The sequence below is a fragment of the Fukomys damarensis genome, unplaced genomic scaffold (assembly GCF_012274545.1).
Source record: "Fukomys damarensis isolate Sample0158 unplaced genomic scaffold, DMR_v1.0_HiC HiC_scaffold_7, whole genome shotgun sequence".
Taxonomy (NCBI): Eukaryota; Metazoa; Chordata; class Mammalia; order Rodentia; family Bathyergidae; genus Fukomys; species Fukomys damarensis.
The window spans coordinates 41463025-41490353 of NW_022900919.1; the positions used below are offsets into that span (position 1 = coordinate 41463025).

Consider the following 27329-nt stretch of genomic DNA (forward strand, 5'->3'; position numbering starts at 1 on the left):
AAATAGCTGAAAAGCATTTCTTCAATTGGAGGTATTTATTCAATAAACATTAAGTAACATTTATTGAGCACTTATTACATGCAGGTTTTGTGTTTGGTGCTGATATATGCAGTAATGATCAGACAGGAGTTTAGTCTCATGGCACTACCAGTCCATAGTAGGAGGTGGATTTTTAACAAATGAACTTGTAAATAAAGCTAAAATTACAAATTATACTGGGTGCATTAAGAACACTATGTTGAGAAGCTTAGCACAGAAGAAAAGCATAACTAAGATTGAAAATATAAGAAAAGGCTGTCTTAGGAAATGCTATTTCATTTGAGATCCTAAGAGAGAATAAAGTAAATAAAATTGGGAGTATGGGGCCAGGGATTTATCTCAGTGGCACCATGCCTTCCAAGTGCAAGGTCCTGAGTTCAATCCCCAGTACTGGAAAAAAATTGGGGGTAGAAGAGAGTAATTCAGACTATGCTCAGTTTCACTGCATTCACACTGCATAACAATGAAGCAAAATCTCAGTGTTTGACAATAAGACTTACTTCTCTTCCTCCAAGATCCAGGATCTGCTGGGGTCTGGGTCATCTTGGCTGGGCTCTACCATGCTGGTTCCAAGCTACAGGTTGGTTTTGGGTGTACTCCAAGGGTCTCATTCAGAGCCAAACAACTTCAGGGACATGCTCTGTCATGTGGATGACAGAAGTGGGAAAGGCCAAGACAAACTTCCTGTCCACATTTCCCCTTGGCTAGCATCAAGTCTGTTAACTCCATTAGCCAAATCTCAAGATACTGGAGTCAGAAACTGTGCCCCACCTTGTCCACAGAGAAGGTAAGGGTGAACAGTTATTACAGGGACAGAATAAAGAATTGGGAGCAATAATACAATCTACCTCACAGACAAAAGAAAAGACTTGAGTAAGTCAGGCCAGAACTAACAAAAAGTCTACACTGGTGAGATAATGATGATTTTAGAGAGATAGCAAGGAAATTTAATTTTCATTTTTACTGCATTAAAATGCCAAACTACAAGATTCTAAAGAAGAGTGATGCGGAGGTGATGTAGGAAAACTCATGGAGCACCTATTCCTAATACTTTTTTCCAATGTCTTTCTCTAAGGAAACATGCAATTTTCAAGACTCCCTTGCAGCTAGGAATAGTCATGTGGTACAGTTTTGGCCAGTGTGATAAAAGTTTATGCTTAATAAGAAAAGTTTCTGGGAATTATTTGGCTTACCTAATAAAATGGGGGATTAAACTACTCAGAGAATGAGGAAGTGTGTGTGTGGTGGGGGTTTCCACAATCCCTTTTGAGGGTCTGACACAGTAACGAGGCTACTTTTGTCATCAGTTTGTACAAGGCCCATCTCTTGTCATTTCCCTTTGGCCTCTGACCCTTACACAGGCTCCCACACTAGAATTTATGATTCATATCCTTCAGTGTGCACATATGCATCTTTGTAGAGATGAAACATTACTCTTTTGCATTTGTGTTTTTAATTAATATAAAAAGCTTCATACAGTTGGCCTTGTACTGTTTTTCTCGTCTTTCACACTCAACATGCTTTTGAAAAGCTCCTCTCCCATGGTAGACACTCTGCTGGCTTCAAGAGCTGTGTAGCAATCTACAGGGAACATCCACTACATGTCACCTACCCATTCCCCCAGCCAATGACTCAAGGTGGCCTCTAGCTGTTGTGACAGACCTCTGTGTGTGTGTGTGTGTGTGTGTGTGTGTGTGTGCGTGCATGCATTACCTTTCAGACCATGAGATGATTCACTTGAATATATGTCTCCACAAGTAGATAGCTGGGTCTTAGCATACTAAGTCTCAGTCATAACTACCAGAGCTTTTTCCAGGTAACTCTGCTCATTTATGCTGTCATTAACACTGTGAAGCAATAAGAGAAGGCCTAGCTTTTCCCCAGAGTTGTCAGGGACAGACAGAGTCATTTCTTTCTCTGCTGAAGCCCCCATAGAGGAAGACAATGTGATGCATACACTCAGTCATAAAGAAGGATCAGTTTGAGTCATCTTTAGGAAAACAGATGCATCTTGAGACCAGAATATTAATTGAAACAGGTCAGACACAAAGGTTAAATATTACATAGTTTCTCATATGAGAAACCTAAAGAATAAATAAAGAGAAATTTAAAATGATAGGAAATGGGGAAATAAATTTTGTGGAGATGGGGAGATAAGAGGGCAGGGAGGGGAAGGGGACATAAAAAGAATCAAGACACAATATGTATATGTACCAATCCCCCAAAATGGATATATTTATTATGTATTGTAAACATATACTAACAATTTTTTAAAAAATAAAATGGTTTAAAAAATTAACTGGTACACAACTTATCTAAGATGGCCTCATAAAAGATGAAGGGAAATGGTCACTGGAGGTTCACACAAGTGCTGCAGGACTGCAAAGCCAAGTGGTAGTGGGAAAGTTTGTAGTTGCCATCCAAGTAGCACACATTCAAGGCTCTGGGAGAAAGCAGCTGAGAGAGTATTGCTTCTCACCAGGTCCTTTACACCTCAAGAGCTGATGTATTGCCTGATCCAGACTCTCAGAGGGATCTGCTCCAGCTGAAGCAAACATGAGGGCAAGGGGGGATCTCCTGCTCCAGGTGGCCTTCACAGAGAAGTTCAGTATGGCTGCTCACCTGAGATGTTGGATGCTCTATCTGAACTCAGGTTACCTCTGGGCTCCAGGAGCACAAAATTTAGAGGGGATCCAGAAATGAAGCAGTTTTATATCTGTACAATAGTAAAAGGAACACTTTAATCAATACCTGGTGACTGGCTGTGTTGATATTGTATATTTAAATTTTTAAGGGTATAAAAAGCAAACTGTGAGAGAGAAGAATATGTAGCAACAGACTTCTCCCACAAGTATGGAATCTAAAATTGGGGTTTCCCAGAAGCAGAGCCCGAGGTGAGGATTTTGGTAGAGGTAGTTTATTTAGGAGATGGTCCAAGAAGTACCAGAAGAAGAGAAACAGAGGGGAAAAAAGTCAACAAAAGATGCTGTTGGGGTTCCTCTGAGGGACTTGTGAAATACACTTGGCTTTGTCCCATTCAAGAAGCAAGGAAGTTGGGATGTTCCTGTACCAACTCAATCCTGCCAATCATTTCATTAAGAGAGATGCCTCTTGGATTTTTAACTCCAGGCACTTCTGAGAATTCTCACACATCCTCCTACCCGAGGCAAGTTCAGCTTGAGAGTCTGGGGTACTTGCTGGAGGAAGTCACTGACATTGCACATGTGGTAAGTACTGAAAGCATGCAGAGAGGGTGCCCAGGATCTATTGCATTGGGAAAACAAGTGCTGTTCTCAGCCTCTTGACAGAAATTTTGCCAGTTGGGTTTGGTTCTCATGACACTGGAAAATTGGTAGAGACTGAGGTAGGCATCACAATGATACTGAAACCAAGACACTTTCTCCTTCTATCCTTTCTTGAACATCACTGAGAGGACACTACATCTCAGCAGCAATAATGTGTATTTGGTTTAATACAAATAACAAGTTTTCTTGGGATACCTGTGTGGTGAGATTCCTGTTTCTTGTAGTTCTGAATCTCTTGAGTGTGTCTCAGTGCCGGATTAGTCTCATGTGTTCTTTTAACTCTTCTTTCTGTAACAAATGAAGCACCAGACTTGGGAAAATTCTACTTTGACATCCCAAAGGATATACACCCAGATAGTGGCTGCAGAATGCATTTAAACTCTGTTAGACACAGGAACAAGACCACCTTAGTTGAGACAGGACTATCCAATATAGGCTTGTAGCCTGGGTGAGACAAAAGTCCAGAAAGCTTCTTTGCTTCTCTTCTTCCTGGCTGCTCTACCACCCAGGCTTGGTACCAGCTGACAATGGACTGAAACTTATACAAACTGTGAGCTAAAATAAACCTTTCCTCCTTTGACTTGTGGATGTTGGGTCTTTTGCCCCAGCAGTGAACTAAGACAAATCCCAAACACCATATTATGCCTTGACCACATGACAACAAAAAAGAAATAAGAAATAGTGGTTGGTGTTGGAGTGCCAAGGAGTGATCCCTAAGACAGTGCTAATTTCTTCCACTAAGGAGGCAATCACACCCTTGGTTGGCCCAAGTTTAGGCTGGCTATGAAAGTGGATAAAAGTTAAGTGTGTTAAGGAGCGCTGTCCTCCCCTGCTTCCCTGCCTTCACAACAAGCTGGCTCCTTGAAACTGTGGAGAGACAAGCACATTCTTGGGAAGATGCCTCTGTACTCTTCTCCACCCCATTCATTTGTTTCCATGGAAAGAACAGTGACTCCAGTAGGATGGGCGAAGGCAGGTGGCTCACACCCTTCCTCCATCTCTAGTTTCTGCCCAGAAGTTTCCTTCTTCTTTATTTGGTGAACTATCCCAGGAAGGCTTTGTCTCAAGAGAGAGAAAGGCCTCAGTTGTGCCTGTAAGTGAGTGAGTACATTTATATAGCTCAGGGGTGAAACAGGAGGAAGCCCACTGTTATGTAAAACAGATTTAGGTTTAGCCCATTATTGCCTAAACCAATGCAGCCTTACCTCCAGTAAAACTCATTCTGTACTTTGGACTCCATTTCTATGATTCCTGTGCTACTTCTCTCTTGCTCAGAATTCCCATGTGCCAGACAGTGAATGAGACCACCTCAGACTCTCCAGCAGAGCCAGACAATATCATGAGGGGCCTGCAGAAGCCATCCCTGCTGGTCCCTGCTCACAGTCCTGAATGATTAAATGGTTTTTATTAAGCTATTAAATTTTGGAGTGCTGTGCCATACAGACAAAGAAAACTAAAACAGCCTGTACCCCAAGGACAAGATACTGGGAGTTGCCTGGGTGCTAATGAGAATGTTACACACGAAATGAGACGGAAGATGCAGAACAGAAAAGGCTTAGGGTCCAGTACAAGTGAGCATGAGCAGCCTGAGATGGTCAGGCCCTCGGAATATGTTCGGGGCTCCGGCAGGGGTGCAGATTCAGCGAGGCGAAGAGCCGGGCCTTTCCTTCTCATAGCATTGGTTTTCTCGTGATGCTTGAGATGAATGGGAGTCAGGGGATATATTTTGAGGATAAAGAAGGAGCAATAAGATGGTCATCTTGGACAATGGAAAGACAGCTCTTTAGAGGAGCGCAGTTCAATGCCTGAGCAGTGCTGAGCACCCATTTGTGGCAGCTCATCATGTAAACAATGTAACTCCAGTTTGTTAAGCGATTTCAGCTGCGGAGATGCAAGGCTTACTGGTGGAGGGGGAGCAGGAAATAGCAGTTTGCTACCCGCTGCAGCTGGAATCACCTGAGAAGCCTTTAACTATCCCCAAGTGACTCTTTAAAACCAATAAACAAAAAGACAGGTGGTGCTTCCATCCCTTTTTTCCATTCCTGGAATTTCAGATGTGATTGGTTTAGGTTGAACCTATGCCTCAAATCCAGTTGTTCCTTCCCAGCAGCCTCATGTTCAGGTCTGACATTTGCAGTCATACAAGCTGCACTCCACACGATTCCATGCAGCTCTACTCATGTAGACTACGTTGGGAAGTTTCCCCTAAACCAGTACTATACCCAGCCTTCGAAATGGTATGTGGTGGGCCGGTATTCCCTGCAGGTTCAGCGTGCAAAGCTCTTCTGGGGGTAAATATTTGTAGGTGATATCTCATTTCATGAACGCTTCTGTCTGTGAACAATTCAGTTTGTAAAAGGAAGAGTTGGGCAAAATTTTGCTTCCATTTACAAACTCCGCATTGGGCAGTAAACACCTGTGGCCATCTTTCCCAGACTATTGGAATGAATTACGTTCATGAACCAAGGTACCTCTGTATTTTCCCTGTGTTTCCAGGGCCCAGAGTAATGTACCAGCCCTAGGAGGGGAGGAGATGGATGCCCTGCCAGCAGGAAAGGGCAAAGGGTAAACTTTGACTCACGGGTGCTGGAATAGATGCATTTACTTGGCATGTCCAAGGCAATTACAGGCCTCAGTGACTTAAAAGCTGCTTCTTCATTGCTGATACATCTTTTACAAAGGCTCTGTCATTCCGTATAAAATTACTCTGCTGATCTGTAGCTGTGTAAATGCAGAGGTGAAGATCACACGGGACTCTGAGAGTCCTGCCAACAAGCCTGCAGAGCAGGGACACTGAGGTTTGGAGCCCTTCCCATGGGGGACCACATGGGCTAGGCTTGGTTTAGGAACTCAGTGGTCGGAAGGAGAGGGTGAGTGTCTGAGTCTCTTTCTTGTTGCTCAGATACAATACCTGACACCCATGACTTCAATGAAGAGAGGGTTGCTTTGCCTCATAGTTTGTAGAGGTTCATCCACAGGTGGCTAGATCCAAGGCAGGATGGCCTGGCAGAGGGGCATCGCAGAGGAGGCTTGCTTATGGCAGGAAGCAGAGAGACATCAAGGAAGGAGAGAGGGAGGGAGGGAGGGAGGGAGACCCTTCCAGGCCACAGCCCCAGACACCCGTCTCCTCTAACCAGGCTTCACCTCCCAACAAAACAATTAGCTATAAACTAATCCACTGAAGAGTATCATGGTGTGAGGCTCTGGGAGGACATCTAGATAGAAGCATAACAGTGAGTGTGGCAGATAGCACTAAGCCTCCCCACTTCTACCCCTTCCTATATCCATATCATTCACCATGGGACTTGGCAGAAAGCATTTTACACCTCTCGACTCTAGCCACATGACTCCTTGGCCAATATAACGAGGAACAAGTGACAAGTTGCCCATTCTGGCCCTAGGCTTTCAGAGGTCTTGCCTGTTTCCATTTGTTTTCTGACACGTTTGCCACCACCCAGAAAAATGAGATTCCTATGCTGGACCACTGCTCCCAGGAGGAGGATGAGCAACATGTTGGAGGATAAGCACTTACTTTGGAATACCCTTGAATTTTTAAAGGTTTTTGTTATGCAGCATTATAGCAGCTATGGTTTACACAACGAGTCATTGCCTGGATCACCAGAAGCACAAAAGGCAGAGGCAGAATAGTGTCAGAGAGCAGTGACAAACACCACCATCAGAGAAGCAACAGGCATCTCAGGCCAAGTGCACTAGAAGTCTCGAGGGCGGGTGAGAAGGCACTGAGGCATGAAACACCCTCTGAACAGAAGACAGGCAAGACAGGAGCAGAAACCTGAAGAATTTTCCCTCAAGTGGCCCTGGGCTCTCTGTTTAGAGCCTGTTCTTATCAGTGCCTGCATGTAGAACTCTGTACATGGCCACACCACACTCATTCAGGGTGGAGGTGGCCGTTTGCTGGGGAGCAGGGGAGCTAGGCCCTTGTTGCAGATGTTCAGTGAAGTCTCTGTGTAACTCACGACTGGTCAGTGCTTCTAAGTCTCTGCTTTCTCAGTAGTAGAGGAAGAGACTGCACAAATCTCTGTACCAGTCAGGACGGGCCAGAATATGCAGAAGTAATAAATATTACTCTAAAAACAACCCATGCAATTTTTAAGCTTTTGTGTCTGATTTATTTCTCTTAACATTATGGTCTCGAGGTGCATTCATTTTTCTATGGATGAATCAAGTTTATCCTTATTTATGGCATAGTGTTACTCCATCATGTATAAATGCCACACTTTCTTTACCCATTCATCTGTTGATGGAGATATAGGCTGTTTCCACAATTTAGCCACTATGAATTGTGCTGCTATACACATAAAGCACAAAGTAAGAGACAGATAATAAGAAATAGGGAGACAGATGTTTTACAAAAAGGAAAGGAATCAAGAGATGAAGGGAGAGGGGAGGGAAGGGAGAAGAAAGTGATAAAAAAAAGAATTAAGATATATTATGTGGATGTACCAACTTCCCATGAGGAGTGCAATCATTATGTGCTGTAAACATGTACTAATAAAAAATTAAAATTAACAAAAGAATAAAATCCAAGAAAATAAAAAATAAAATCCAAGTTTATTTCAGGTTTATTGGTGTTTTTTTTTCACTGAGAACTCAGGATAACAGAAGCATCTTGCTCTCAGTTGTTGCAAGTCACCAAGGCCGAGGGAAACGGGAGGTCTCCAGGCACAACAGACTCAGCTCCTTCCAGACAGGGCAAGTTTCCAGTCACATCCATGAGTCAAGTCTGTGACTACATCAAATTTCAAACAGGCAGGGGGTGTGACTTTCCCAGTGCTTAGAAGGAGAAAGGCACAGAACCTTTATGAACAGCTGTGCTGACGGCTGCTATGCTCTCCCATAGAGTAAGATATTTTTAATATTTTAAAATAGTGAATGTTTCCCTCTTCCAGTGGCAGTCATGCAGACTTTCCCTTCATTACCTTCTTCTATGACATGGCTTCTCAACCATGAATACGGAACCCAGCTATTGACTGATGTCACCTTGTCATTCAGATGTAAATAAAACTGGCTTGAGTCCCTGACCCTCCTCCTGTGGGAAGTCCAAGATCTCCCTAGGAGCATTCTACCCCTTGTGTTCACCTCCCTGGTCACATCAGCAAATCTTGCCCTCATCTGTCATCTCCAATGGCTTTTGTCTACTTCCTGTTCCATTCTGACAGGAAACCCAGCCTCTTTTCTCTGATTTCCCTTAGTTTACACAGAGCACCACCTGTGTACAGCAAGGAGACACACATACTAGGCCCACATACAGCCTAAAAGTTGGGTATCAGCCATTCCTAGTCTCTGGAGTCTTCAATTCATATATTGTTGGCAATTTCTCTGTGCTTTTCTCTATAGGTGAAAACCCCTCACTTCCTATCTGGCTCCAGACATAAGTTTTCATATACAGACTCCTCAAGTGTCTACTAATCAAAAAACCATCTCCTGGTCTTGAGTGACTCAGATGATCTGGTAGAGACTGAAATTCCAATTGTCCTGCCTCTACTCTAGCCCAGACTACTCCAAGGGCAAAAGGGATCATTACAGAGATTTATGTCCCCACGAATGCAGGTATTTCTGCCTTCCCCTTGCCCCTGCCCTTGAAAGGCAGCAAATGCTAAAGCAAGTTTTAGTTTTAAATAATTTTTCTCTTTTAAATACAGACACACTCATTTTATGAAGCCCTCACATGCCAATGCCAAATGCCATGCCCTCTCTCACAGACTCATGGGGATGGTACTGTTTATCCTCTTTTTATTGATGAGGAAACTGAAGATTGGGGAGGAGCTGTTTGCCAGAGTCCCCCACACAGCTTGTACAATGTAGCCCACAATTCAACCTGGCCCTCTTCCATCTTCATCAAACTGCATCTCTGAACACATGTGTTTTACAGATTCAGACCTCCACCAAAATGGTTCAAACAAAGCAGGGAAAAAAGGTGCATTTCCTACTATCACCTGCCTTGTATCTTTTTTTAGATTAATTTTATTAATACATTTTAGATATACATGATGATCCTATTCATTGTAGGGAATTTGTACCTGTACATGATACATCTTGATTCTTTCTCCCCAGTCCTCTCCCCTCCCTTCAACCCTCTTCCCCATTCTTATTTACAAAAGCTGCTTCATTTTTTCCTTCTATTCTCTTTTCTTTTCCCTTCCTTACTTGTCCATTTCCCCCCTCTTGTTCCCCTTCCCATTTAAACATTTTCTTCCTATTTCCCAATATCTATTATACATGTTGGTCCTTACTTACACTTTTGGTTTGTCATAACAGAGAAGCAGTGTGATATCTAAACAAGTATGTTCAATTTATTTCACCCAAGAGTATGGTCTCAAAGTGCATCCATTACCTAGAAGTTTCTCGAGTTTATTCTTCTTTATGGGAGAGTAGTATTCCACTGTATATTAAACACAGACACACACACACACACACACACACACATCTTCTTATCCATTCATCCATAATGGATATTTGGACTGAATATTGTTTCCAAGATTTAGCTATTATGAACTGTGCTGCTATAAACATGGGTGCGTGTTTATAACACTGTGGGATGATACTTTTAATTATTTCAGGAAGATACCAGGAAGGAAAACTGCTGTGTCAAATGGAGCCTATGGTTTTAGTTTTTTTGAGGATCTCCATGCTGATTTCCACACACTCACCAACAACGGAAAAGCGTTAGTTTTTTCCCCAAAGCCCCATCAGCATGTGTTACTGGTAGATATCTTGATAATAGTCAATCTTTCTGGAGTGATATGGAGCCTCAGTGATGTTTTAATTTGCATCTCTCAGATGATCAATGAGGTTGAAGTATTTATTTTCTGTTCGTATTTCTTCATCTGAAAAGTGCCTGTTCATTTCAGATGTTCATTTTTGGACTGAGTCTTTAAATTGGGGGGACTGGTCTGATCAGTTTGAATTCTTCATATATTGTAGATATTAGTCCTTTGCCTGAGGAACACCTAGAATTTTTTTTCTCACTTTGTGGATTTTCTCTTTACTCCATTAGTGGTTTCTTTTGCTGTGCAAAAGCTTTTTTAAAAGATGGAATCTTGGTTGTTGATTCTTTGTAATATTTCCTGTGTGATCAAAATTTTATTCATAGAGTCTTTGCCTAAATCTATGTCTTCAAGAGTGCTTCCTATTCTACCTACCGGTAGATTTGGTGTTTCTATTTTAATATTTAGATCTTTGATCCATTTTGGTTTTAGTTTAGTACCTACCTTTCATCTTGATACTGAAGCCTAGGTGCAAGGCAGCAAAGGGGACAAACCCCTCTATATGCTAAGCTCTGCTGCACAGGGAAGAGGAAAGAGGTAAAAAGCTCTTGTATTTGAGCCCTTTGAGCTTACTCCTGGGTCAGGAAAAGCAGGATATCCTGATATGTGCCCTGCACCCTACAATGACTTGGAGATCACAGGGAAGAGGAAAGAGGTAAAAAGCTCTTGTATTTGAGCCCTTTGAGCTACTCCTGGGTCAGGAAAAGCAGGATATCCTGATATGTGCCCTGCACCCTACAATGACTTGGAGAGGGCTCAGTAGGGGTGAGGGATAGCTGTGCAGAGGGCTCTTCATGATCATTGTCAGGAGAGGTTGCCAGGTTTTGCCTTCCATAGGGGTGGGTAAACAAACAGTTCCCCCTACAACCAAGGAACATATGCCCCACTCTGCTGCAAAGCAGATTTCTGTCTGAGAACCCTAAGTTTGACTCCCCAGGCTGATCATGTATTGATGATTCTTCTTCCATTGCATTTGACTCCTTGAGAAATCATTACCCCCTACTTCTTGCAACTGCAATAGCCTTCCTGTTATGGAAGTATAGATCCAAATAGTCTCATTTTGCAAGTGGGGAAACAAGTCCCATGGAGGGTAAGACCTCACCTTCGATCTCCTATCTCCTTACTAGGATGAGATGAGTCCCCAAATCATTTTCATTCCAGTCCTAAGATACTCCTGGGTCTCAAGGCTGCCTTACGGGGCCTAGAGCTCAATGACATAGCAGTCATCAGCCCTCCCAGGAATTCTCACAGACAGAATCAGGCACCTGAAATCCACCTGCTTTTAGCAGGAGTCTCATTTGTGGTACAGGATTTCACTTCCCTCCTTGGTTATCTTTACCCCACAAAAAATTATCCTCTATTTCTTTGAGACAACATAACACTTTCCATTATAAAGTAGAGGTGTTATTGATCCAAAAAATTGCTTTAAAGATATAATTACAATGGGAAAACTTCTGGTCCAGTCCTGCATCCCCACTACCAGGATCCTCGAATCAACTGTATCTGATGACAAAATACCACACATTTTGCCTACAACACTATTTCCCAAGTTCTGCATTTTTAAAAAAACATGAAAGAGCATAATTCAGGAAAGGCTAGATAATAAAAAATTGTTCCAGAATCATAATGCCTCTGCAGTTTCCATATGGCCAATGTTTGTGGTGATCATTGAGAAGTGGCTATAAAAACCTTGTTACTGACTGGGGATTTAGCTCAGTGGTTCCACTGCCCATCTCGCAAGCACAAGGTCTTGAGTTTGATCCCCAGTACCAAAAAACAAAAACAAAATCCTGTTACTTTTAGTGTTCTCCTTTCCTTTGTGCTCAATTCCAGTTTCTCCACTGTTCTGTAAACAGAAGGTGCACAACTCCCCTCTTGGGTGGATGAAAAAGCCCACAGCAATGCAATAACTTCTATCTCCTGAGCTTGGTACAGGACTCTAGAGCAGATCTGTCAAAACCATCTACCCTCTTTGATTCCCCGGCCATGGGCATTACTTTTTTGCAGTGTGATGGGAAGAGCTCTGAAGATTTGGATTCAAACCCAGCCAGTGAATGCTGAAGGATCTGGGGCAAATGGCTCATTTTCTTTGAGATTCAGCTTCCTATCTATGTGATCAAGATGACAGAAACAGGGCCAAGAAGCAAGGAGGGACATGTGGGTTCATCTTAACATTAAGGGCATGCAGTGATACACTGCATACTACTAAGTCCTGGGCTTTAGAGTGGCTGACATTTTGGCTTCCCTGAGTCCATCCGAATAAATTTCCAATGCTGTGGCCACCAGGAAGGGTGGGATGTTGCTACCCTTCCCACAGTGGAATTGGGGAGTTACTTCTTTTTCTTTTTCTCTGGCAACTACATATGGGTTAATGACCTAAGCATGGCCAATCTGATATTCCAGCCTGGGAATTCAAATCTAAAGAAAGTGACAGAAAGAGCGGAGGTCCACTGAAATTTACATGACCAGGGTACCACTGAGGATGCCAGACTTATTCAGATGAGCCACGATGGACGTGCCAATCACCCCTGGGAAAGAATGTCCATTGACTGGGGCCTTGTGGGAAGACAGCTCCTGTGCAGTCTGTCTATTCATTCTTCTGTGAACTACCCAAACCGTCTGATAAATTCTGTCCGTCAGAAACAGTTTCTGATGCTTATGACCAACAGCTCCGACCCACAGACTCTCTCAAATGCTACAATCTGAAGATGGAACAAAACTAATTTAACCATGAATTGTTTCTTAGTTGTTGGCCAGATAGGAAATGGACCATTTGATTCTTCACAAGTTGACTTTGCCATACTTCTTAGGACTATTTTTACAAGATTATCACCTAGGAAGTGAGTCATTCTTGGCCACTTGTTCACAAGTAGTCAGCATTCATTCCTAACCAAGAGTAAGTCACTCATGGTTACTAATATGTGCAAGGGATTAATAGGACTCACAAGGAGCATAGGTAAAATGGAGTATTCTTTCGATAACTAGAGCTTTCCAATTACCTTAAAATTTAGTTCCTAGTAGAGAGACAGAATAACTGCTTGATTCTTCTCCTTTAATGACCATTTTTAAAAATAGCTGTTTCACATGGTGATGAATTAAGTTCTCTCTCTCTCTCTCTCCCTCTCTGATAAACCAGCTATAAATGACATTGGGCTGAATATTGGATGATACAAAAATGTATTATAGCAGAAAGATGCAGATTGTGAGATGAAAAAAGCACCTTGATCTCACTTATTACATAGATATGTACAATAGCTACACAGGGAAAGCTGTGGAAAGACATGCACAACATTCTGCAAAACAGGGTACCCTGGGTATGAGAATGTCTTGACTTTTAGATGTTTTTGCTCATCCATGTTTTCTAATTTTGTATAATTTATGTGCACTGCTTTGGTACTAACGAAGACTATTTTTCAATTAGAGAAGTTAAATAAACCAATACCTGGTATAAACTAGGCTCTCTAGAAATGAAAGCTGTTAAAGAGTCATCCTTACCAAAATGACTATGTATAAATATTTAATAGCTACCAATTACTTTTAAAAGATGATACACCATTTAGAGCAATTTCGGAGACAGTAAATATTTGACTACAACCAGATACCTTAACTTTTTCAACCACTACTTAGTCTAAATTTGTTTTGCTACATCTGATTTATAACCAGCCTCTTTTCTTCACTGTATTTCATAGCTGATTTTATACTTCAATAAATGGAAATATACAGCCTCATCTTTCATAGATAAAAAGTTTCCCAGTCTTCGAATGTGCCCTGGCTTATTTCAAGGGTTTTCAACCTCAGAGCTGTTAACATTTGGACCAGATAATTCTGTGTCGTATGGGGCTATCCTGTGCATGCAAGGATGATTAGCCTCTGCCCACAAGATGCAGTAGCACTCCCTTCCCCAGTCATGGCAACCAGAAATGCCCTCAGGCACCGTCAAATGCCACCTAGTGGGAAAAACTACACATGCACGTGTGCACACACACACACACACACACACACACGCACAAGACAACCACTGCTTTAACTGTTTCCTTGCCGATGGATGAATAGGTTGTTATATATTTTCCCTATTACAAACAATGGCTATTTTTATGTTCATCTGTACCTATTTGTGTTATTATTTTTAGAACATTTTTCTAGAAATACAATACCTGCATTGAATATGCTAGATACACTTTAAGGCTATATTTGAGCAAAATGCCCTCCCCGTAGGTTATATATTTATAGGTAAATAGATGCCATGCCTGCCACTCACGGGTGTTATTGCTCTGGTTAATCCAAGTGGTTAAGGATGTTATATAGATTATTTTCCATATAAATGATGGAATTCTGGGTATATTTATCAGTGTTTCTTCTATTTCCAAGTGTTCATCTAGGTATTTATATACTAGTAATATTAACCCCTTATTTATCACCTCATTGCAGGAACATTTAGCTGCTAACAATTTATTCAGTTTATGATTCCTATTTATGCACTAAAGATGTTATTTTTAATTCATAAAATCTTATCTGTTTTCCATTTTTGGTTTCTGCACTTGGTGCCTGCTTAGAAAAGGTCTTTCTACCCCAAGATTATTACATTGTTAGTGACTTTTGCCAACATAATATTTTGTTTAATGATTTTAAATACCAACATTGTTATATACTGAATTGTATGTCTGGATTCCTTAACTCCATCGATCTGTTCATTTTGTTCTATGTCAATGTCACATTCTTATCATGAACTTGGCTTTAAAAATATCTCACTATCTGGCAAAGCAAGCCTATATTAATATTCTTTTTATTGGATAGTCTCATATAATATTCTTTTTATTGGATAGTCTCATAGAATACACTTGAAAATAGTATCATTACATTTTTTCAGAAGAGTATTTTGCAAGTATTTTTCCTTTTTTACAAAAAAAAGTATTTTTATTTTTATTTTTTCAGCTTTAATTGAGTTTATTGGTACATTTTAGTGATACAGTACAGTTGCATTCATTGTTGGGATCTTGTACCTCTACATGACAAGTCTTGATTCTCATTTTTTCCCCTTACCTCTGCCCTCCCTTCACCCCCTCCTCCAAAAAAAGTATTTTTAAAAGCTCAAATAAAAGCAAAAACCTTCAGGAGATGGTGGAATAAAAACTGGTGCTAGCTTCACCTTTGCAAGATTTTTAGAAATGTCAGAAAAAAGATATTTTTGGAATAATAAATCACAGAAATACCAGGGAACGAGGAGGGTCCTTGGTGGACTAGAAATTATGAGACACAGTTGAATTGTGAAGGGCAGATGGAGTCGGATTAAAGAGGAACCCACAGCGCAAAATGTGTTCAAAGATGTGAAAGGTTCAAAAATGTGAAAGGTAGGAGCAAGTCCAGAAATGCCTAGAGCTAGAAGTCTTCAGTGAAGACATGAAATGAGCGGCAGCTGAGAAATGTGGACGGAGAACTACTTGGGAGTCACCTCTGCCTCCTCTCTGTCCCTCTTCCTCCGCATGGTACTATAGCACTGAGTGCCAGTGCTTTTATCCTAGAGGGTGGTGATTCCTAAAAGGAATAGGGCACCACCAAGCCCAGTTGACATTTCATCACAGTTGGCAGCATGCCCATCCCTGCTACCACTAGAAATGGGCAGCAGATAACATATGCAGTCTTGCATACATACATAACACACACACACACACACACACACACACGCACACACGCACGCACGCATGCACTCATGCACGCACAGATAGGAATAACTGAACAGTTGAGGACAGCTTAACACCAGTTATAAAACAAATTCAACTCAACCAAGGAGAAAAAGACAACACATGGGAAAATAGAATTCATGCAGCAAGGAGAGAGATAACAAACATCTATTAAAAAAGAACTCGCTCACTGACAAAAGAAGCAATTAGGAATCTTGGAAATTGAAAGCGTCATAGTAAAGAACACATTGGTAAACTGGGAGAAACACACATTTGTATCTCTTAGTAAAGATGTCCAACTACTGTAAGCAAGAATCACCTGTATTGCTGACATGCATGGACAAAGTTTGTTGTTTAAAGTTATGCTGCTGAGCTCAAAGTTAAAAATTGAAAAGCCTTTGGGTTTCAAAACTAAAAAGGGAACCTATAGTCAAAGTAATGGATGAAATTTGGTCCACAATCTCTGGGTAAACTGAAGGCATACAGGATGAAATTTAGACTAAATATATATGTGAGGAGATAGTTTAGACCATACATGTTCAGGATTGAGTCCTCAGGTCTTGTGCACCACAGACAGCCAGAAAATAATGTTCTATTCATCAATGAGGACCCAAAATCTCTGTTCATTTACTCTCCTGAAGCCATTTAAGGAAATAGAAATAGTCATTTATGAGTGATTGGAACATGAATCGGTGCCAAGCTTGGGCATAAGCCTGGAATTCCCATACCCTTAGCAGTACAGAGAAAAGAAGGGTGGGGGATAAACTATGTTTACAAATTCAAAAACAGTTCTAAATGATTCATTCCTTAGAGAAAAGTTCTGCATAACAATCCCAAAATATTAGTAATGAATAACAAAGAAAAGAAGCAAATTTTGTGGGTTATCAAAGTAGCACAGGAAGAAGACTGTGTCCCCGTGTCCATGCTGGAACTCCTAGATTGATTATCTATTATGATGGTCTATCATGCTGTACATATCTCTTTCTCCCTACCATTCAGAATCGCTGGCAACCACTAATTGGTTCTCCATTTCTATAGTTTTACATAATGGAATTATATAATATGTGATCTTCTAAGAGTGCCTCATTTTTCACTGATATAATGTTCTTGAGATCCATACAACTTGTTACTTGGATCAACAATTCACTCTTTTTCATTGCTGAACAGCATTGGAATAGATTTACTACAACTTACTTATCTACTTACCCATGGAAGAATCGTTTCCAGTTTTGAGCCAACTCAAAGAAAGATTCTACAATCTCATGCAGGTTTTTGTGCAGACATTAAGTTTTCATTTCACACCCCAGAAGTGAAATTGCAGGGGTGTGTGATGGACATATCTACAGTATCTTAAGAAACTGCCAACCAGTTTTCCAAAGTGGCTGTAACACTCACACTCTTGCCAGCATCTAGCATTGGCATTGCTTTTTATTGGACCTGTTTTAATAGGTGTGTAGTGTTGTGTCATTATGGTTTTCATTTGCATCTTCTTAGTATTTACTGATTACTATCTTTTCATCTGCGTGTCTTCCATGCGTATATCTTTTGATAGAATGTCTGTCTGTCTTTTGCCTACTTCCAAATTGGATTGTTTGGTTTGTTTTACTATTGATTTTTCATTCTCAATAGGTGAAATAAATATACAGTTTGAAAATACTTTCTCCCCATCTATAGCTTGTCTTTGCATTCTCTTAATATAATCTTTTTCAGAATAAAAGATTTTAATTGTTTTCTTTTATGAGTCATGGTTATAGTGCAATGTCTAAGAACCCTTCACTAAGCCCTGTGTCTTTAAGATTTTTCTCCCACTAGTCCTACAGATTACATTTAAATATGTGATCCATTTTGAGTTCCTTTTTTATAGAAGGTATGAAATTTAGGTCAAGGTCCTCTTCAGACCTATGGATAGAGAATTGCTCCAACACCATTTATTTGAAAAATGATCTTTCTTCCATTGAAATATTCTTCTATCTTTGTCAAAAATTAGTTGACCATACTCATGTGGTATTATGTGTGGTTTTTTAAAGAGTATTTCATTGATTTTTGTGTCCATCTCTGCCAGTTCCACACAGTCTTGATCATGAACAGTAACAAATCTTAAAATGAAGTAAAGTGATTCCTCCCAACTTATCCTTTCTTTCATAATTATTGAAGCATATTAGCCCCTTTGTTTTCACATAAAATTTTAGAGTAGTCATCTATATCTATACAAATTATTCTTAGATTTTTTATAGAAACTGCTTTAAACCTGGGATTGGGAATAAAGGTCAGTGGTAGAGCTCATGCTTAGCAAGCACAAAGCCCTGGATTTAATGGGAGGCGGGGAGGAGAGAAGAGAAACTGCTTTAGAACAGGCCTACACTAAATGAATAGCACCCAATGCAATATATACATACTCGGGTTTGTAGTAGCACAAACCACAACAGCTAAATCTTGGAAGCACCTTATACATCCATCAACAGATGAATGAAGAAAGTGTGGTATTTATACACAATGGAGTACTACTCTGAAACAAGGAAGATAAACTTGTGTCATTTATAGGAAAATGTAAGCACCTTGAGACCACAATGTTAAGTAAAATAAATCAGACACATAAGCTTAAAGATCACATCATTTCTCTTATATGACAAATCCTTATTATAAATAGCAAAATAAAAGACAGATAATAGAAAATAGGGAGATAGATCTTTCTCAACCGGGAAAGGGATCAAGAGATGAAGAGAGGAGAGAAAGGGATGAAAAAAGGAACTAAGATGTGTTACATACATGTAGCAGCTCCACACAAGGAATGTAAACATTACACATGGTAAACACATAATAATAAAAAAGTTTTAAAAAATTTCTTTAAACTTGTATGTCAACTTGAGGAGAATGTATAACTTTACCAGGTCAAGTCTTCTAACCCATGACAGAATACCCCACACACATACTTATATGACTTTGATTTTTAATCATCAATGTTTTGTAGTTTTCTGCATATAGAATCCATGTTCATTTTTTTTTCAGATTAATACCTAGTTATTTCATTTTGGCACATTTGTAATTTTTTTTTCAATTTTTGTCTTTTTTCCAAAACTCTGTGCATCTTTTGAGAGTTAATTGTTTTAGTTACTATTTCATACCTTTATATTGACAGCCAGATGACATTTTGTCATGTGAATATTTATTCATCATATTCCCCATTACGAGCATTTGGGCTAGTTGAAGGATTTTGCTGCTATGAATAGTAATGTTATGAACATTCTTCTGAATATTTTTTACATGGATGTAAGAATTTCTATTGGACATAGCTAGGAATGGAACAGCCAATTGATAGAAGGTGTGAATTTTAAACTTTTGGAGGTAATGCCAAATCATATTCCAAAGTGGTTACATCAGTTTACACTCCCACCAGCTATGAAGCTGTATTGACTACAACATTTTATACTATCAGACTTTTAAAATTTTCTACATATTTATTTAGAAACTGGATTCAGTATATTACACAGACTGGTCTCAAACTCCTGGGCTCATGTGATTCTTCTGTGTTAGCCTCCTGAATCACTGGGACTACAGATACATATCACTGTATCCAATTATATATTAGAATAAATAGTTATTACTAATTAAATGGTATCTGTTTTGGACTTAAAGAACTTCTACAGTCATTACCAGTACTAAGCAACTCTTCATATACTTTTTCAATCCATGTGATTCCTCTCTGTGGTGTTTTTCTGTTGGGTAGTTTATGCTTTTCTCCCTGATCTACAGAAGTTCTTTATATATACTTGATACTTGTCCTTTGATATATATGTGCATTACAAATATCTAGTCCAAGTTTGTGTCTTGGCTTTCAGTTTCTTAAAATATCTTTGAGTAAACAAACATTTGCGTAAAAAAATGTATATTTTAGTACAGTGGAATTAGTAGATTCTTTTTTTGTACGTTATTTAAGAATCTTTACCAACAATCTGAACTATATTCACCTAGATTTTCTTCTAAGAGTTAAAATATTTTTGCTTTGACATTTAACTTATTTATTTATTGCTTATAGTTTGAGGTAAGGATCCAATTTCATGTTTATGGATTATAATTTTCCACTATACTTTATAGAACAATTTCTTCTAGTCTTGATTAGTTTGGGCAGTATTCTTCCAGAGTAACTGTAGGGTTACTATAGACAAAAGGAAATTGGGAGTAGCTGAGAAATTATTGACTGAGGAAAGAAAAGTATTAGAAGAAAACCAGAAAAGGCCTGGCACTCTGGAGGGGAAAATATCCTGAGAATAAGATTTTTAAATTATGTTCTTGGATGCTGTTGTGAAAGGAATTGTTCCCCTAATTTCTCTCTCAGTGAGCCTGTTATTTGTGTAAAAGAAAGCTATTGATTTTTAGTGTTGACCTTGTATCCAGCTACTCTGCTGAAAGTGTCAATTAAGTCTAGAAGTCTTTTGGTGGAATTTTTGGGTCTTCAATGTAGAGTATTATATTGTCAACAAATAATGACAGTTTAATTTTTCCTTTCCTATCTTTACTGCTTTAATTTCTTTCTCTTGTCTAATTGCTATGGCTAATGTTTCCAGAACTATATTGAATAGGAGTGGTGATAGTGGGCATCCTTGTCTTGTTCCTGATTTTACAAAGAAGGTTACCAGTTTTTGGCCATTTAATATGATGTTGGCTGTTGGTTTTTCATAGATAGCCTTTATTAAGTTGAGATATAGACCATCTATTCCAACATTTTGCAGGGCTTTAATAATGAAAGGGTGTTGAATTTTGTCAAATGCTTTTTCTGCATCTATCAAGAGGATCATATGGTTTTTGTCCTTGACTCCATTAATATAGTATATTACATTTATTAACTTATGTATGTTGAACCATCCTTGCATCCTTGGAATAAATCTGACTTAGTCAGGATGTATGATCTTCTTGATGACCCTCTGTATTCTGTTTGCCAGTATCTTATTAAGGATTTTTGCAACTATATTCATTAAGGAGATTGGCATGTAGTTCTCTTTTTTAGTTGGGTCTTTCCATTAATATAGTATATTACATTTATTAACTTATGTATGTTGAACCATCCTTGCATCCTTGGAATAAATCTGACTTAGTCAGGATGTATGATCTTCTTGATGACCCTCTGTATTCTGTTTGCCAGTATCTTATTAAGGATTTTTGCAACTATATTCATTAAGGAGATTGGCATGTAGTTCTCTTTTTTAGTTGGGTCTTTCCCTGGTTTGATAATCAAAGTAATGGCTGCTATCAAGAAATCAACCCATAATAAGTGTTGGCAGGGTTGTGGGGGAGAAAGGAACAATTCTCCATTGTTGGTGGGAGTGCAGACTAGTGCAACCATTGTGGAAATCAATATGGAGATACCTCAAAGAACTAGGATTAGAGGTTCCATTTGACCCAGCCAGCCCTCTGCTGGGTATTTTTCCAAAAGAATTAAAAGAAACATACCACAGTGATATATGTGCACCCATGTTTATAGTGGCACAGTTTGTAATAGCTAAAACTTGGAATCAGCCCATTTGCCCATCAATCAGTTGGAGATTGGATAAAGAAGATGTGGTTTTTCTATAAAATGGAATACTACTCAGGCATAAAAAATGAGAAACTAGAGTCATTCATAGGAAAATGGATACATATTGAGGTTAAACTCTTAAGTGAAATAAATAAGTCATACATGTGCAAATACTGAATAGTTTCTCTGGTGTGAAAAACTATAATTGTATATAAGATCCTAATGGTATAATTGACAATATGAAATAGGAAGAAAAGGGCTAAAGGTTAGGAGAAGTGGGAAGGGTAGGGGAAAGGAAATAAGGGAAAAGAAAAAAAATGAGAAAATGAAAAATGGAAATAAAGATTTGTAAATAGGAAAGGGAGGAGGGGGAGAAGGAAGGGCAAGGTATGGAGAAAAATAAAAACCAAGATCTGTCATGTAAAGGTACAAGTTCCCAATAATGAATGTAACTGTACTGTGTACCTAAAATATACCAATAAACTCAATGAGAAAAAAATTTTAAGTAAAATTATGTTCTTGCTTTTTCCCATGGTGGTCCACATGAACCTTATCTGCAGGCAGAAGAATTCAAGGGCCAAGAGGGATTCTCAGGGCAGCATTCAAGCCTGCCTAATGTTTTAATGGAAAGAACATATTTTAATCAATATGAACATATCATAAGCTGGTTTTGGGGAAGACAACCTTTATTATCCATGCTCACTTTCTTTTCCAAATCCCACCATGTCTCAGGGTGGGATTATTACAACACACATATACCATTCTTGGAAAAGGCAAGGTCTTTTACATCAGGTGGAAGAAGTTATTTAAGGTAGAGTCTCCTGGCTAGTGGTAGTGTCTGTTACTTTTCTCATTGCTGAGACCACATACTGGGCATCCAAAGTTAAAGAAAAGATTTATTTCAGCTCACAGTTTGTAGAGGTTTCAGACCATAGTTGGCTGACTCCAAAACAGAGTACCACAACAGAGGGCCATCAAAGGAGAGAAACAGTTCATGGCATGGAGGGCAGAACACAGGAGGCAGCAAGGAGACAGCCTGCCTTTCCCTTTTGTACCATCCAGGCTACCAGCATTTTGGGTGGTACTACCTAGAACTATAATAATTCCAATCAGTGGCCTAATTTAGTACCACACACCCTTAATCCCAGTATCACACACCCTAGATCCAGCCAGCTCTGTGAGCACATAAGGCTTTGATGGAACATCTAGATACAAGCCGTAACATTTTTCCCAGGCCCCCAAAAGACTCATGTGCATCCCTTTATGCATTTATGACTAAAAGGCATTTAGTCAGTCTCTAAAAGTTGCTAAAGTTTTAACCATTTCAGCATTGCTGAAAGTCCAAGTCCACAACCTCTGAGATTTAAGGCACCTCTTTTTTAGCTGCGGGCCCCAGTACAAATGAAAAGAAAGTTACAATAAAAAGAAACATACAATGGTACAAGATAAACATTCCCATTTCTAGAGGTACAAATAGGGAGATAGAAAGGAATGGGACCAAAGCAAATCCAAAATCCAGCAGGGCAAACACTAAGTCCCCTATTTCTATGTCCATCATTTGGAGCAATCTGAGGCAAGATGTGAAATCCAAAGGGCTTGAGTGGCTCAACCCTTACAGCAGTGCTGGTAGCTGTAGCTCTTGTGGCTTCTCTCTAGTGGTGGCTTTGCTTGTTCCTTGCAATTTTCCTCAGACAATCAATGTTCTTGACTTCTCCAACTTCTAAGGTCTCCATTACACCTCTGGCTTCACACTCACAGCCTCACACACTGCCCTCTGAGGGGCACACTGCCTGACCTCCCAGGCCTTCTTCTGAAATCTTGGTGAGGCCTTCCTGACCCCACACCTCTTGCCTTTTACATGCACCTAAAACCAACACCATGTGAATAACACCAAGGTCTGACACCAGCTGTATCTTCTCTCTTAGCTATAGGGATTGAGGGCCTGGATTTCTGAGCACTATCAAATCCTGAGGAACAAATGCTCATATTCCACCATTCTGGAACATGGCTCTCTGGGGTTCTTTCTTCAAAGCAAAGGCTTTCACCTTCACAACTTTGAGGCTGCAAAGGCTGGAGTCCTATTGGTTCCTATGATGTCCTCAGGCTATTTTTTCTATTGTCCTGTTCTTTCTCAGCAACCAAGTTCTATTCTGCTCCATCTTTGCAGTCTGAAAATTTATTGATGCTTCCTTTCTGTCCAAACTCAAATCATTTTAAATGATTTAAACATTTAAATTTAAACATTTAAACAATTCCCCTGGGCCCACCAGATTAATTAGTCTGCCACACTTAGTCTCAGACAAAGTCTCTGGACAAGAGAAATATATGAATTTTTTGCCAAAGCATAGCATACATGGTCCAGCGTCCAACAGCCAATGCAGTCCTCCTTCCCAGCAGATACCTCCTGAGCCTGATCTTTAGTTGCAGCATTTCCATCAGCATTCTAGTCATCTGGGCTCTTATCAGAATCTCCCATTAAGTTCAGCTTACAGAATTCTGGGGCTGCTTCTTCAGCCAGCATCTCTAAACTTTCTCAAACTCTTTCCATAAACATTCATTCCAAGGGATCCTAAACCACATGACCAAGTAATGTCACAGAAATGACCCCATTTCTCTGGTACTGAAATCTGTCTTACTTTACTTTTCTAATTGCTGAGACAAAATACTTGATGCTCAAGGTTAAAGGAGGAAAGGCTTAGTTTAGCTCAGAGTTTGTAAAGATTTCAGTCCATAGTTAGGTGGCTCCAAAGCAAGGTGGCATGGCAGAGCAGCTTTGCAGAGGAGAGACATTCCACTATGTGGCAGGCAGGAAGGCAACAAGCAGCCAAAAAAGCAAGCAGCATGAGCAGCAGTAGCCAGCCTGTCATTCCCTTTTATCCCCTCCAGGCTATCAGCTTTTTGGGTGGTGCCAGCCATAACTATGCTAACTTCAATCAGTAGGCAAATTTAGTACCACACATTCCATGGCATGTGGTACTAAATTAATCCCAGTATCACACGCCTTAGATCCAGCCAGCTCTGAAAAGCCCCATCTATGAATGCATGAGGCTTTGTGGGAACATTGAGATACAAGTGAGAACAGGTGGCAAACAAAAATCCCTTATCACTAGCACCTGGCCCGTTGATCTGATGCAAATCCTCACTCCTAATTTCTTCTTGCTTCACTCCCTCAAATTGGGTTTAAACCAGTTTCCCCCATGAACACTTCAGTAGCCAAAGTAGCTCATAATGGAAACCAATGTGGTTCTTGAACTTGGCTGCAGAAGAACGGTAATAATTTAAATAAAGAAATCAATACTGTGATGAGAAGCAGGTGAAAGTAGCTGAATAATGGATTAGAGTGCTCCCAACTCAGGTTGATGAGAACTCAAAACACACTGGTGTGAGGAGCAACATGAAAGTGTACATTAAAAGGAAAGAAATACAGCAAGCAGAGGTGTAAAATGAATTGCAGAAATGAACATAAAAACAGATAATTAGGTTTACAATTTTTTAAATTTCCAGAAATAAAGATCCTTTTTGAATCAAAGAGTTCATAGATCATGAAACATAAATAATATTATAATAATATAAAAAGTAATATAATAAATTATTAAAAAACAACAGTTAGGGCTGGTACCCTAAGTGGCACCAAACATGCCTCACAAGCTCAAGGTCGTGAGTTCAATCCCAGGCACACACACAAAAATCTGAGACATTATTGTGAAATTTTAAAATCTCAACAACAAAGAAAGTAATACAAAACCTTCTAGAACATAAAGACAGCCCGCCTTCCTAAGAAAAGTAATCAAATTGATATCAGAGTATCAACAGAAACACTAGGTACAAGAAAAACAACAGAATAATAGCTCATTCAAATGTAAACTGTATTAGCTTCATCGAGTTAATAAAGGATATCTACAAAAAGCCTCATCACAGTAGAGAAAATTTAGGTGCATTCCCTTTAGCATGAAGAACAAGACAAGAATATTTACTATTATTTTTGCTTCCATATGGTATTGGAGGCATCAGTCCTACATTTAAAATGAAGATACAAGGATTGCAAGATACAAGACAGAATTTTCATTATTTATAAATGATATGGAAAACCTAAAGGACTTAAATCAAAGTTCAGAAAAGTTGCTGGACACAAATTTCAGCCTATCAAGAATGAGTTCTTTCATGCATCTGAATAGGAGACTTCTTGTGAAGGCTGACATCAATATGACAGGTGATAGGATTTTGGAGGATCAAGGTCTGGATCTAAACCTGACCCCAGACTCGGAAACCTGAATAGGTCACTTCTTTAGTTTTAACATCCATAAGTAATGTTTTAAGCATTGTTGTAAGTGCCAGCCAAATTCAAGTAGGTCACACAATGATGTTTTAGAAATGCACCAGCAGGTTGGGCATGATGACACACACCTATAGTCTCAGGTTTACTTTATCTCTATTAAAAACATAAAAGAATATTTAAAAACTGAAAAGATAATCTTCATAGTTTGGAGGTCTTGATATTAAAAAGATATCAGATAATCTAGAGATTTGATAACATTTTTTTAGTCCTGCAGAGATTTTCAAAGATCTTGATAAAATAATTCTTAAATTAAAGGGAAAAAAAGGGAGAAAAAATCAAACCTCCAATAAACTGATGAAAGACAGATAATATAATTTTTAAAAGATTAAGTTTAAAAAAATTCTTAAAACTATGTGGAAAAATAAGGATCATGAAACACTAAGTCAAATTTTAAAAAGAATACCAAAGTGAAGTAGATGTGCTTTACCAACATTAAAAAGCTTCAGCATCAATAATTACAGTTATAAAACAAGCTACTTGTCTAAAAAGAGACAAATCAAGTAACAGATAAGCATAGGTTCATCAGACAGTTCAACCTCATTCTACACTATTTCTCTAAATGTCACATTAGTCACGTATGTTAGTTATGGCTACCTGAAGATACTGATTATGCTTTTTCTTGATAACATCCACTACCTTCTGTATATCTCTGGCTATCACCAACCACCTGATAAAAATCTATCCATCCTTTATGATCTGTTTCAAGCAATACTACCTCCATGATATCTGCCTTGATCCTCTAAGCCTTCTTCTGAACCTCAGTCTTCCATCCTTCTAATACTGCTCTGTACCGTGCACTTTGTATTTACTGAAATATAATTTTTGGAAACTTTAACTGTGTTGTCGACTTTGGAAAAAGCTATCCCAATTTACTGGGTTGAGTTGGCATTGTACAGAAATTAACAGCCATATTGGTCTAGAAATGTTAACTTTTTTCCAGTTCTACAGGGGTAATGCACTGTATTAAATATGTAAGGTCATGTCTACGTGGGTTTGATTACAGAAACTAATAAAGTATTCCCTGAGTAATGAAAAAAAGAGAATAATATAAGACTACAAGAGCTAGAAGCAACTTAAATATGTTCAAGGACCATTTTCATCTTCAGAATTAAGTATTATTTTAATTTTACATCATTGCCTTTTCTCCTTTACTTTCCTTTTTAGTTTTATTTTAGGATTCCCTATTTTTAATGTTCATATAGAGATTTCTTTAACTGAAATACCAAATAGTTTCTCTGGGGTGAAAAACTATAATAGTACACAAGATCCCAATGAGATAATTAATAATGTGAAATAGGAAGTAAAGGGCTAAAGGTGTAGGGAAAGTGGGAAGGGTGGGGGAAAGGTAATAAGGGAGAGGAAAAAATATGAGAAAATGAAAAAATGGAACTAAAGTGTTTGTAAATGGAGAAGGTAGGAGGGGGTGAAGGGAGGGCAGGGACAAGGGGAAAAAATGAGAATCAAGACCTATCATGCAAAGGTACAGGATCCCAATAATGAATGTAATTGTATTGTATACCTAGACTATACCAGTAAACTCAATAAATTTTTTTTTAAAAAGGAAAGATAAAGAGAACTAAAAAAATCATATCAGAGAAATATGTGCACCCATGTTTATAGCGGCACAGTTTGTAATAGCTAAATCTTGGAAACAGCTAATATATATATATATAT

General features: G+C 39.2%; 1 long non-coding RNA gene across 1 annotated transcript in view; it reads right to left on the reverse strand.

Annotated features, from left to right (window-relative positions):
* Positions 1–2367: 2367 nt before the first annotated feature.
* Positions 2368–27329, reverse strand: part of LOC104850545 — a 48206-nt gene continuing 23244 nt past the window's right edge. Inside the window, exons 4-5 of the long non-coding RNA XR_004516220.1 lie at positions 3540–3632; positions 2368–2755 (exon numbers count right to left, since the gene is read on the reverse strand). This is a non-coding gene — a long non-coding RNA (uncharacterized LOC104850545). The remainder of the gene's footprint in view (positions 2756–3539; positions 3633–27329) is intronic.